General features: G+C 38.7%; 1 pseudogene; it reads right to left on the bottom strand.

The window, feature by feature from the left end:
- Positions 1-11253: 11253 nt before the first annotated feature.
- LOC132538660 (contactin-1-like) overlaps positions 11254-11956 on the bottom strand; it is a 37416-nt pseudogene continuing 36713 nt past the window's right edge.

Here is an 11956-nt window from a genome sequence, read left to right as displayed (position 1 = left end):
CAACAGAAGTTAGAAAATAATGCCTGAGAAAATAATACAAAAGGGAAGGACTTTAACGGTATAATTAATCAAACTTTTATTCACTTTTCCAGATAATTACATACAGATCAATGAAGATGTGTGATTCCTTATGAGTTTAAGCAGTGACTAAAACAACTGGTGTCTAAGGATTTACTTAAGTATCAAATCAGTGCTATCTTTTTTCTGGATGCTTTCCCTTTTATCCCAGGTCTTGTTTCTACTTTATCAAAAACCAAAAAACCTCAGAATAAAGCAGACAGACAGACAGCATCACTACCCATGCATTATTCCAATGTAATGATTAACTGTGTGGCAAAAATTGGCAAGGGGAAACTTTCAGTTAAGCACTGACTGTCCCACATCCTTGTATTGAAATCTGACATGTGTATAATCTTAGTAATAGCTATGGAAATCCTGATTTTGCAGTGGCCCATAGAACTACAACCCTGGCACTCTGTGAAAAAAAGGAAAACAGGTTCCTCACATTTGTGTCGCGGTCCTTACTGACACTGTATTGTAACACCTGCCTTCATTTTCTTAAGCTACATTTCAGTTTGTTGTAGTTTTTTCTTCTCCTACTATATTTGAAGTCATAAAATTCTGCTTTCTACCTCTAAAATAGCTCAGTTTTATCCAGAAGATACTGGGATTTCTATCTTCAAAGTTATAGTGAATGCTAGGCTCTTTGTATTTTGGTGTGTATTTTACACTAATCTCCCTCATACATGCTAATATAAAATGGTATCAGAACCAGAGTTGACTGGTTGGTGACAATTAAGACCAATTCTCCCTCCTATGTTGTATAGTACTTAGGACCATATTTTTCCTTTATAAAATGTGAAAGAAAATTTTCTTTTGGCAGTAATGTTCTTAAAATATTCAGTAGTATGAAAGTCACTGACATCACTGTTGTTTTTGCGTATCTGCAAAGAATATCAGTGAAAAATATTCAATTTTTCTGGTCCAGTAGGCAGTGACGTGGATATAGCACTGGATTCTCATGCTTGAGGTCCCAAGTTCGATCCTGACAGCACATATACCAGAGAGATGTCTTTTTCCCCCCTCTCATATCTTTCTCATTAGTAAATAAATAAAATCTTTAAAAAGAAAAATATTCAATGCTTGTGAACCAGGAAGTGACACATATACAGTGTTCAACTCACAAGCATGAGGCTCTGAGTTTAGTTCCTGATATCATGAATGCAAGTGTTGCCCTGCCCCCTGACCCCACCACTCACAATGTACCTATCACTTGTGGAACAATAAAAATATAAAAAGTTAAAAAAATAAAAATATTCTTTTTTTGTCTCCAGGGTTATTGCTGGGGCTCAGTGCCACTGCTCCTAGTGGCCATTTCCCATGTTGTTGTCCTTGTTGTTGTTGTTGGATAGGACAGAGAAAAATTGAGAGAGGCAGGGTAGACAGGGAGGGGGAGAGAAGATAGACACCTGCAGACCTGCTTCACCACCCATAAAATATTCATGCATTCATTCATTCAAAATATTTTGTGAAGCAATTTGAAAGCAATAAGACTTCATTTTTTTAAAAAAAATTAATTTTACTATCATTATTTATTGGATAGAGACAGACAGATATCAAAAGGGAATGGGGTAATAGAGAGGGAGAGAGACAGAGAGAGACACCTGCAGCACTGCTCTACCACTTGTGAAACTTTCCCCTGTAGGTGGGGACTGGGGGGTCAAACCTGGGTCCTTGCATACAGTAACATGTGTGCTCAACCAGGTGTGCCACCACCCAGCCCCAACTTCCTTTTTTTGTACTTAGTGATACCACTCTTGTTTATCAAATAGATATATATTAGAAATAGTTTAATTATAACGTCATTTAGAGTTCAGAACTTGTATTACTTCACTCTATAGTGAACATTCTTATAGTGGGATTAATTCTGAAAATTAAAAAAATGAATTCTGAAGGAAGTAAAAATGTCCAACCAATACAAAAATATTAAGCCACATTACTCCATCTTAATCATCAAGAGATTACCTGTTTTTATCTACATATGTGCCATGTATATATACCTTTCCTTCACTCAGCTTCTTTTGAGGGACATTCTTATTAGTTTAATATGTTGAAGCTTAATAGGCAGTGTTTAAAAATCACAATGCTTCCTTAATTCTTGTCTTTAAAACATATTTCTTGGGTTCGGTTGGCATCGTAAAAGGGTAAGTGCACATGGCAATAGCGCAAGGACCAACTCAAGCATCCCAGTTCAAGCCCTGGGCTCCCCACCTGCAGGGAGGTCACTTCACAAGCAGCGAAGCAGGTCTGCAGATGTTTCTACCCCCCTCTTTATTCCCCTCCTCTCTTCATTTCTCTCTGTCCTATCCAACAACAGCAGTAACAATAACAACAAGGGGGGAAAAATGACCTCCAGGGGCAGTGGATTCTTAGTGCAGGCACTGCGCCCTAGAGATAACTGTGGAGGCAATACAAACAAAGAAATCAACCAAACAAACAAAAAAACCCAATTCTGAAAATAACTATTAAATTCTAATAAGTCATCAAATAAGCAATGCATTGTAATGTAAAAAATTTAGTTGATATTCCTATAGAGATAGCCAAAATATAAAAACAATAATTTAATCATATTATTTATGTTTTAATTAATATCCACTAATAGACTCACTTTATGCTAGGAAATATGAACAATACCTCCCCAAAGGAACCAGAGTATGTTAATTCTATTTATAAGTTGTAAATTCTGAAGGAAAAAATTTAAGATGCTAATGTATCAATATAAACAATTTATCTTAAACATTGTAGTTCAATGTGATAAGTGATATAAAATAAAAAGATAAAGAATAATCACTGGATTTCAGTTTGCTTGGACCTACAGTGAAAGACGAATTATAGATGATGAAAGGTGAGTGAATGGCATGGTTGTGACAGAAATTTGAAAGGTCTGAGCCTGTGCTATAGCTCACTGGCTAGTATGCCTGGTTTGGCATCCAGATGACATCAGGTTCTAGCTGGGTCCCCACCACACTGGAAAAAGTATTAGTGCTGTGGTGTCTTTGCTTCTCTCTGTCTGTCTCTATCTGAAAGTGAATCCTGAGTGATGAAGACCTTGAGAAAGGAAAATAAAATTAATAAAATTGAATGATATATTTACCACAGAAGAAAGGAATTCCAGGAAAGTTCAAAATTAACAAATGCAGAGGAAAAGAAAGGAAATATTCAAGATATTAATCATACTTTGCTATGAAATTAGGACTGAAACAGTTTTGGTTCATATATAATATTATAGTTAATCATTAATAGCACTTTCTTTTACTTAAAAGATATGTCTACATGTAGAAAGTAGTTATTATACTAATAGGAATATCAAGGGGGGTGCAGGTGGTGGTGCATATAGTACTATGTGTAAGGTCCTGGGTTCTCCCCCCGCAGGATCAGTATAGTGACAGCACCAAGTCCCAGCTACTGTAAGAAAAAAAAGGACTATCAAGGAGGTAGATCATATTCAGTTAAGGAGAGGTAAGGGTCAGGAAATTATTTGTAGAAAAGCTGATGTCAGCAGTATATATTTTCATCACCATTACGTTCATAGACAATTTGAGGCCAAGAGAGGGTAAGTGACTTCAGAAAATTCTCACTCAGGAAGAGTCAAAGCTGTTATGTGATCCATTATGAACTGGACTCCCAAGGTCATGATCTCCCAGTGAAATAGACTAAACTGGAAGCAAAAGTACAGTGATTTATAGTATGAAACACAGTTGAGGTAGAACAGGACACTACCTTTGAGTACTGGGTTCACTGACTGACTATCTTTAAGAAGAAAGAAGCAATAGTCTGCTGGTGGGATATAGACAATCTGTGTTAAATAGTAAAACAATAAAACACACATGGATAGCAACTGCAAAATCCCCTTGAAAACAAATGTAGGTATGAGAATCAGGAGCATTTTTGTTTGTTTTTTTGTTTATATAGCTAGCAGAATGTGGAGCAAAGATCTTTTTGGGGTACAGAAAGTGCGAGTTCCCACATCTGTAATTGCTTCTCTACTGATCATTGGTGTTTGCAGGCTTATTCATACCCCCAGCCTGTTTCCATTGTTCCTAGGTGGGGGTAGGTACATACTCTCAAAGGGATCAAAATGGGGAAAGCTGAAGGGAAGCAAAATCTAGACAACCTCAGAGGAAACCAGTCACTGTTTCTCTTATGTGAGAGAAAAGAGGGGGGAAAAGAACACTCAGAAATAGTAATAGGTGTAGGTATGACTTAGGAAGGAAGTGAAGGCAGGACCAGAGGGGGAAAATGGGCAAAAAAATAGAGAGATAGACACAGATACAGATAGATAGTTAAAAAGACAGCCAATATTTCTGACCTTTGGAGAACTACTGTGGGTTCCCGTGGAGGGGATGAGGACACAGAAATCTGGTGGTGGGAACAGTATGGAATTATAGGGGGTATACCCTATTATCTTTTATATTTGCAAACCAATAAAATATGCATGCTAGCTATCTAAATAACGGAGACCCCTCCCCCAACTCTTCATCTGCCCTATTTCAGCTTTTAGGTTCATGATTAGTCAACAACTTGTTTGGCTTTATATGTTAACTCTCTTTTCAGCTACCAGGTTCCAGATGCTAGCAGGATGCCCACCAGACTTCCCTGCATAGACAACCCCACCATTGTGTCCTGGAGCTCTGATTCTCCAGAATCCCACCCTACTAGAGAAACAGAGAGGCAGGCTTGGAATATGGATAGACCTGTCAAAGCCCATGTTCAGTGGGAAGCAATTACAGAAGCCAACCCTTCCACCTTCTGCATCAGACAATGACCTTGGATCCATACTCCCAGAGAGTTAAAGAATAAGAAAGTGGGGGTTGGGCGGTGGCGCAGTGGGTTAAGTCCATGTGGCGCAAAGCGCAGGGACCCGTGTAGGGATCCAGGTTCGAGCCCACCTGCAGGGGAGTCGCGTCACGGATGGTGAGGCAGGTCTGCAGGTGTCTGTCTTTCTCTCCCCCCCTCTGTCTTCCCCTCCTCTCTCCATTTCTGTCTTTCCTGTGCAACAATGAACAACATCAACAGTGGCAATGATAATAACCACAAAGAGGCTACAGCAACAAGGGGAAAAAATGGCCTCCAGGAGCGGTAGATTCATGGTGCAGGCACCGAGCCCAGCAATAATCCTGGAGGAAAAAAAAAAGCCCCAAGTTCAGTACCCACCATCATGGTATGATGTCTGTTTCTTTCTCTCTCTCTCTGCCTCTTTATGAATAAATAAATACAAATCTTAAAAAGAAATAAAAAAGAAATTCAGCTTCAGGCATTATAGGTTTGGGTTAGTTATGATGTTATCAGATGAACACTTCTACCAGGAAACTTTTAATACTGAGAATAAAAATCTGGATCAGAGATATAAATTATAGAAATACTGATAATCAATGGGGTATGGAAAAGAAAATATCCATAAATTTGTTTTATTGCCAAAAAAATAGTAACTTCCTTTGATAGGGTTTGGGGTATAGTACCCAGCATCTTGTATATAGCTGTGCTGTCGGTTGCTTCTGCTCTCCCTGGTCTAGGCTTTTGGGAGAGAACATATCAAAGACAGCCTATGTATTAAAAAGACTCAGTCTGTGTTTTAAGAAGTTCTAGATATATCATCACCTCTGCAACCCACAACGACCCTGGATCCATACTCCCAGAGAGATAGAGAATGGGAAGGCTATCAGGGGAGGGGGTGGCATGTGGAGATCGGGTTATGGGAATTGTGCGGAATTGTACCCCTCTTATTCTATGGTTTTGTTAATGTCTCCTTTCTTAAATAAATAAAAAATAGTAACTTCCAAGGACTGGGGATGCAGTTCAATGGTATGAAGCCATGGGTTCAACATCTATCTAAAATAATGATGATCATAATGTCAGTAATTATTATGGTAATGACAATAATATAAATAAGTAATAACATGAAATACATGAAAGAATGGGGGAGAATTATGACATAGAATCAGAAGAACTGAATTGTCAGAGTTAGCAAGATTTTCACTGAGCTGAGAAAGAGGAGTGCAGGAAATAAGGCTGTTGATGTTCTGAGAGATAAGAGAGTACAGACCCACAAATGACAAGGAGGGATGAAATCAAGAATAAATAACAACTACAAAGAGAGGCAGCTTGAGGAAATAGGCAAAAAACAAAGTTTAAACTTTGGCAATTCAAACAGTAACTTAAAATCAAATATGCCTTATAGAGATCCTATATGCTTTCTTGTTGAATGTTTACAGAAATGAGAGGTGGTCCTCACCCAAAATCTTCAACTCAGTATTCGCGTAAATGGCTCCATGTGTATTTTCAGCTATGCACTGGTACATTCCAGCATTGTCAAAAGTCACATCATATATCCTCAATTTCCTTTTGTGATACTGAAAAAAGAAGAAAGCAAATGCATTATTGTGATATACTTTCAACAGCAACACTTTCATTGACTGAGGTTTGGAATTGGTTCCCTTTTAATCTAAATACATTTACTTCTGCCCCCATTGCTAACTGAGCTGAGTGTGTGAGATTTTCATGGCCGGGAAAAGTAAAGCCCACTTACCATGCCCAGTGGCTCTTGTTCTAGTCATCCTACAGAGCTGAGTTCACCTTTTCCCTCTTAGCCCAGCTGGGAGACTGCAGTGGGAATGCAGAATGTTACTTGTTCCCAGGGCCAAAGGTGGGAACTCCACTCTTTCCTGTTTCTGTGGGGTCAGGGTAATGGTGGAAAGAAACAGAAGACAAAGCAGGTAGTGGAGTTGGAAGTGTAGGAAGATGGGTAAAAAGAGGAACAAAGGAAAAAATAACACAGGAGAAAGAATTCAGAAAGTTGTTTTAAGTTTAAAAAAGGTAAGTTCTGTTCATTTTTCTGTTTTCTTTTCTGAGCCAACATTTTATTTCAGAACCCAGGTAGCTTCAACCCTATCAACGCTGCTATGAAATTTATCCCAAGACCATCTGGACATGTCACCAAAATATGGACTGAAGACCTATCAAACTACTGGGTATACATACATACCGCATAACCATTTTTCAGTCATCGGATTGTAGGGACGGGCTTCCCTGTAGCAATACAAGGCTAATAGAGGTCACTGCCAATGTCCACCTCTGTGTCATTGATATGTTCAACCCACTGAGGATATGCTAAAAATAAAATACACAAATAATTTACCAAACTCAGAAAAAAAAGACAACCCCATTGAAAAATGGGGATAAGGTATGTGCAGAATCTTCTATAAAGAAGAGATCCAAAGGGCCAACAGACATATGAAAAATGCTCAAAGTCAATGAAGATCGGGGAAATGAAAATAAAAACAACAGTTAGATACCATTTTACACCTGTGAGAATCGCTTCTCGGCATTTTGGCTAAGATCAAGTGTAGTACACCTGTGAGAATATCACACATTAGAAAGGACAGAAACACCAACTGTTGGAGAGGTTGTGGGGGAAAAGGAAGTCTCCTACATTGCTGGTGGGAATATAAATTGGTCTGATCCTTTGGAAAATAGTTTGGAACTCTAGAAATGCAACTGCCTTATGACTGAGCCATTCTTTTCTTAGGGATTTTCCCCAGGCAAAACAAAAATACCTATCACAAAAGAACTATGCATACCAATCGTTGGGCAGTGTGCCAGCTCCCCCCTGCTTAACACTGTGGTCTGTTCACATAATCATTGTTTTACCTGGGAACTGCCCTGCCTACAGGGCATTGGTTTAATCCCCACTGGTTCAAAATCTCTTTTCAATCCGCCCCCTCTCCTATTCACACCCTGTTTTCCACCACTAGTTTGCACTCTTTTTTCATTCCACCCTCTCTATGTCACATCCTGTTTTCCACCCTACTATTTCCTTCTTGGCGAGTATAAATACAGTTGTTCTTCTGATTAAACATTGAGTTGCCTTCTGGCTCTGAGAGTCCCAGAGTCTCTCTCCTGCGACGCTAGCCTGGCACGAGTTTCTGATTCCTCTCCCACGCAGCAGCCTAGGTTGGCTCCAGTCGAGTTCTCTCCAACCCAGAGAGCACTTGCTAGGGAAGAAGCACCCTCAGGCTATCCCGGCAACCAATGTTCAACACAATACAGCTTATAACAGCTCAAACTTGGAAACATTCCAAATGCCCAATGACAGATAAATGGCTAAAGAAGTATGGTACATATACACAATGAAGTATTATACACCACCTGTTAAAATGATGAGGTCATCTTCTTTCTAATATCAGGGTCAGAATTTGAAGACATAATGTTGAGTAAAATAAACCATAAAGAAAAAGACCAATCCCAAATGGTCTCACTTAAAGCTGTAACTTGGACTGGGTATGGTATATTGCATCAAAGCAAAGGACTCTGGGTAAAGAGGGAAAGGAACAGGATGAGGAGTCATTGTGGTCCTGTTATGTCTCCTAGACACCAATCAAGGGGAGATGAGAGGCTGTTCCTATGCATTAAAGAGAATACTGCAAACCATTAACACACTAACAAAATTTTTAAAAATCTTGAGTTTGAATAGTGTATTTAGTTGACCTTTTGTAAAATATATTGGGCATTATGCATTTCAAAATCAGTATGAGAGCAGATATGGAAGCGATTCAGCAGGTAGAATGCAGGACTTGCAAATACAGTGCCTCAGGTTTGATCCCAGCACTGCATACACCAGATTAGTGCTCTTATCTGTGTGTGTATGTGTGTGTGTCCCCAGAGACAAAAAAAATAAAACAGGGACTTTGGCATGTGTGATAATAATTAAGTGGATTCTGTGGGCTACTTTTTTCATGCTTCATAAAATTATTTTCCTTGTGAGTGAAAAGAGAGAGAGAGAAACTTCACAGTACCACTCTGTCATTCACTAGTCTCCTTTCATGCTGTCTATGGTACTCATGTGCCCTCTTGGGCATCAAACCCAGAGCATCATATGAACTGCTTATCTCTTGGTCCCAAGAACTATAGTCTAGAACTAAATTGTAATGCAAAACATATGTCCTTAAAGAAATAAAGGGTATTGAACAAAGAGAATGATAAAGCAAACTAATATCTTAATTGAACTTCTGGAAATTATCAATGACATTACTATCAACCCATTGCTAACTCTATATTAATAAACATATGACTTCTACAACTGACTATTAATTGTTCTGTAAGTTTTTCAAGTACATAAATGGATTTAAATAAGATGATAAAACTTACAAAAAAAGATGAAATACTATCTACCTTGGACATAAATTCTTGCTTGATGTTTGTCCTTCCCTCTGATGTTTTCAGCCTCACACTCATATGTTCCCTCATCTTCTAGCTGAATATTGAAGATCTTAAGAACAGCTCCAGAAGTGCTGAGCTCAGCTGTGCTTGGCATTAGTTCTAGGACTTTGCACCATCGGATATCAGGGACTGGACTGAAATAAGAGATACAAAAAGTCAAGGGCTCATAGCAAAGACAATTACTTGATGTTTGCAGCTAAGCATTTACATCATGCATTTCTGGAAGTATTGTCAAACAATATATTTTATTATGTTAATAAAAAATGTAAGCATACTCACTTGCCAAGGGCAAAACACTCTAAAGTTACATTTTGGCCCATCAATGCATATATGTCCTTGAACTGAACTACAATATCGGCAGGATATGGTTTTGTCGTTCCTAATGTTAAGAAAAACACAAACATTCACTAATTTTCAAACAGAATGGTATTTACTTAACATTGTATTTTTTGAAGGATAAGTATTTCAACATGAAGAGTTTTTCTGTTATACAAGAACTAGGACATATATATTATATATATTATATATATATTATATATATATATATATATAGTATAATATAATAAATTTTACCAAACCTTTTTAGTCATACTGGTTCATTTACATATATATAATTATATATAATTTAGATACACACACAGACACACACACATGGATAAGTATGAGATAAAGAAAGCAAAGTGATCTCACTCTCAGGCAGAAGTTGAAAAACAAGATCAGAAAAGAAAGCAGAAGTAGAACCTGAAATGGAATTGGCTTATTGCACCAAAGTAAAAGACTCTGGGGTGGGTGGGGAGAATACAGGTCCAAGAAGGATTCAGAGGACCTAGTGGGGGTTGTATTGTTATATGGGAAACTGGGGAATGTTATGCATGTACAAACTATTGTATTTACTGTTGAATATAAAACATTAATTCCCCAATAAAAAAAAAATGGAAGAAAAAAAAAAGAAAAAAAGAGAACCAGAGCACCACTCTGGCACATATGGTGTCAGGGATTAAACTCAGAACCTCATGCTTGAGAATCCAACATAAAAAAAAAAGAAAGCAAAGTGCCTCTCTATGAACCATAGAGTTGTCTTTTTGATTTCCATCCAGTGTTGGGGATCAAACACAGGGCCTCACACATGTAAGGTTGGTGCTTTGCTTCTAAGAGTCCTATTGCTCATTGTCATGTCCCCCCACCCAACCCATCCATAATGGCTCATTATGGTATTTGTGTCACTGTGCCAGACCCAATTCTTTAAAAAAAAAATCATTGTCTTTATAGAATTAAAGATGTATAGGCCACTGTGTCTCATGAAACTCAGGATGGGAAGAAAAGTAGAAAGAAAAGGAGTAAGAAGGGAAGAAAAAGAGAAGAGAATGCAAGACAAAGACAGAGAAGAAATGAAAAAGAAAAAAACAGAAGGTGAAATCAAGAGGGAACTAAGGGAGTCAGGCGGTAGTGCAGTGAGTTAAGGGCAAATGGAGCGAAGTGCAAGGACCGGCTTAAGGATTCCAGTTCAAGCCTCTGGCTCCCCACCTAATGGGAGGTCACTTCACAAGCAGTAAAGCAGGTTTGCAAGTGTCTATCTTTCTCTCCCCCCTTCTTTGTCTTCCTCTCCTTTCTCCATTTCTCTCTGTCCTATCCAACAACAACAACAACAATAATAACCACAACAATGATTGAACAACAAGAGCGACAAAAGGGAAAAAATAGCCTCCAGGAGCACTGGATTCCTGGTGCAGGCACCAAACCCCAGCAATAACCCTGGAGGCAAACAAAAAAAAATAAATAAAAGAAGGAAATAAGTAGGAACTAGGGAAATGGAAAGACTGAGTGGTGGCTCACCTGGTTGAGTGCACATGTTAAAATGGACAAGGACTTGGGTTCAAGTCCTCAGTCCCCACCTGTAGGGAGAAAGCGTCATAAGTGGTGAAGCAGTGCTGCTGCTGCATGTATCTCTTTTTCTCCCTCTCTATCTCCCCTTTACTCTCAATTTTCTGCTGTCTGTCCACAACTTAGATCTACCAGCATATCAAATTTCAGGCTCAGGGGAAAATAGAAAAAGAAAAAGAAAAAAAACCAAACTAGTATAGCCACAGGACCTTTTGAACATCACTAAAATATGCCTACTAGCTATCTACAAAATGGAGGACACTCCACCTCTTCATCTGCACTATTCCAGCCTGTAGATCCATAATTGATCAACAATTTATTTGGCTTTGTATGTTAACTCTCTTTTCAACCACGAGGTTCCAGATGCTAGCATGATGCCAATCAGACTTCTCTGGCCAGACAACCCCACCAATGTGTCCTGGAGCTCCACTTCCCCAGAGCTCTTCCCCAATAGGGAAAGAGAAAGGCAGGTTGGGAGTATGGATTGAACTGTAAATGCCCATATTTTGCAGGGAAGCAATTACAGAAGCCAGACCTTCCACCTTCTGCATCCCAGAATGACCCGGGGTCCATACTCCCAGAGGGATAAAGAATAGGAAAGATATCAGGGGAGGGGATGGGATACAGAGTTCTGGTGGTGGGAAATGTGTGGAGTTGTACCCCTCGTATCCTATGGTTTAGTCAATGTTTCCTTTTTATAAGTAAAAATTTTAAAAAAAAGAAGAGAAAAAATAAAGAGTAAGACAAACCAAAAAGAGAGAAACAGATGTGAAAAGAGAAAAACAACTATTCAGATAAC

The sequence above is a fragment of the Erinaceus europaeus genome, chromosome 5 (genome assembly GCF_950295315.1).
Source record: "Erinaceus europaeus chromosome 5, mEriEur2.1, whole genome shotgun sequence".
Classification (NCBI taxonomy): domain Eukaryota; kingdom Metazoa; phylum Chordata; class Mammalia; order Eulipotyphla; family Erinaceidae; genus Erinaceus; species Erinaceus europaeus.
Note: the sequence above shows the minus strand (reverse complement) of the source record. Positions and strands in the feature narration are given on the sequence as shown.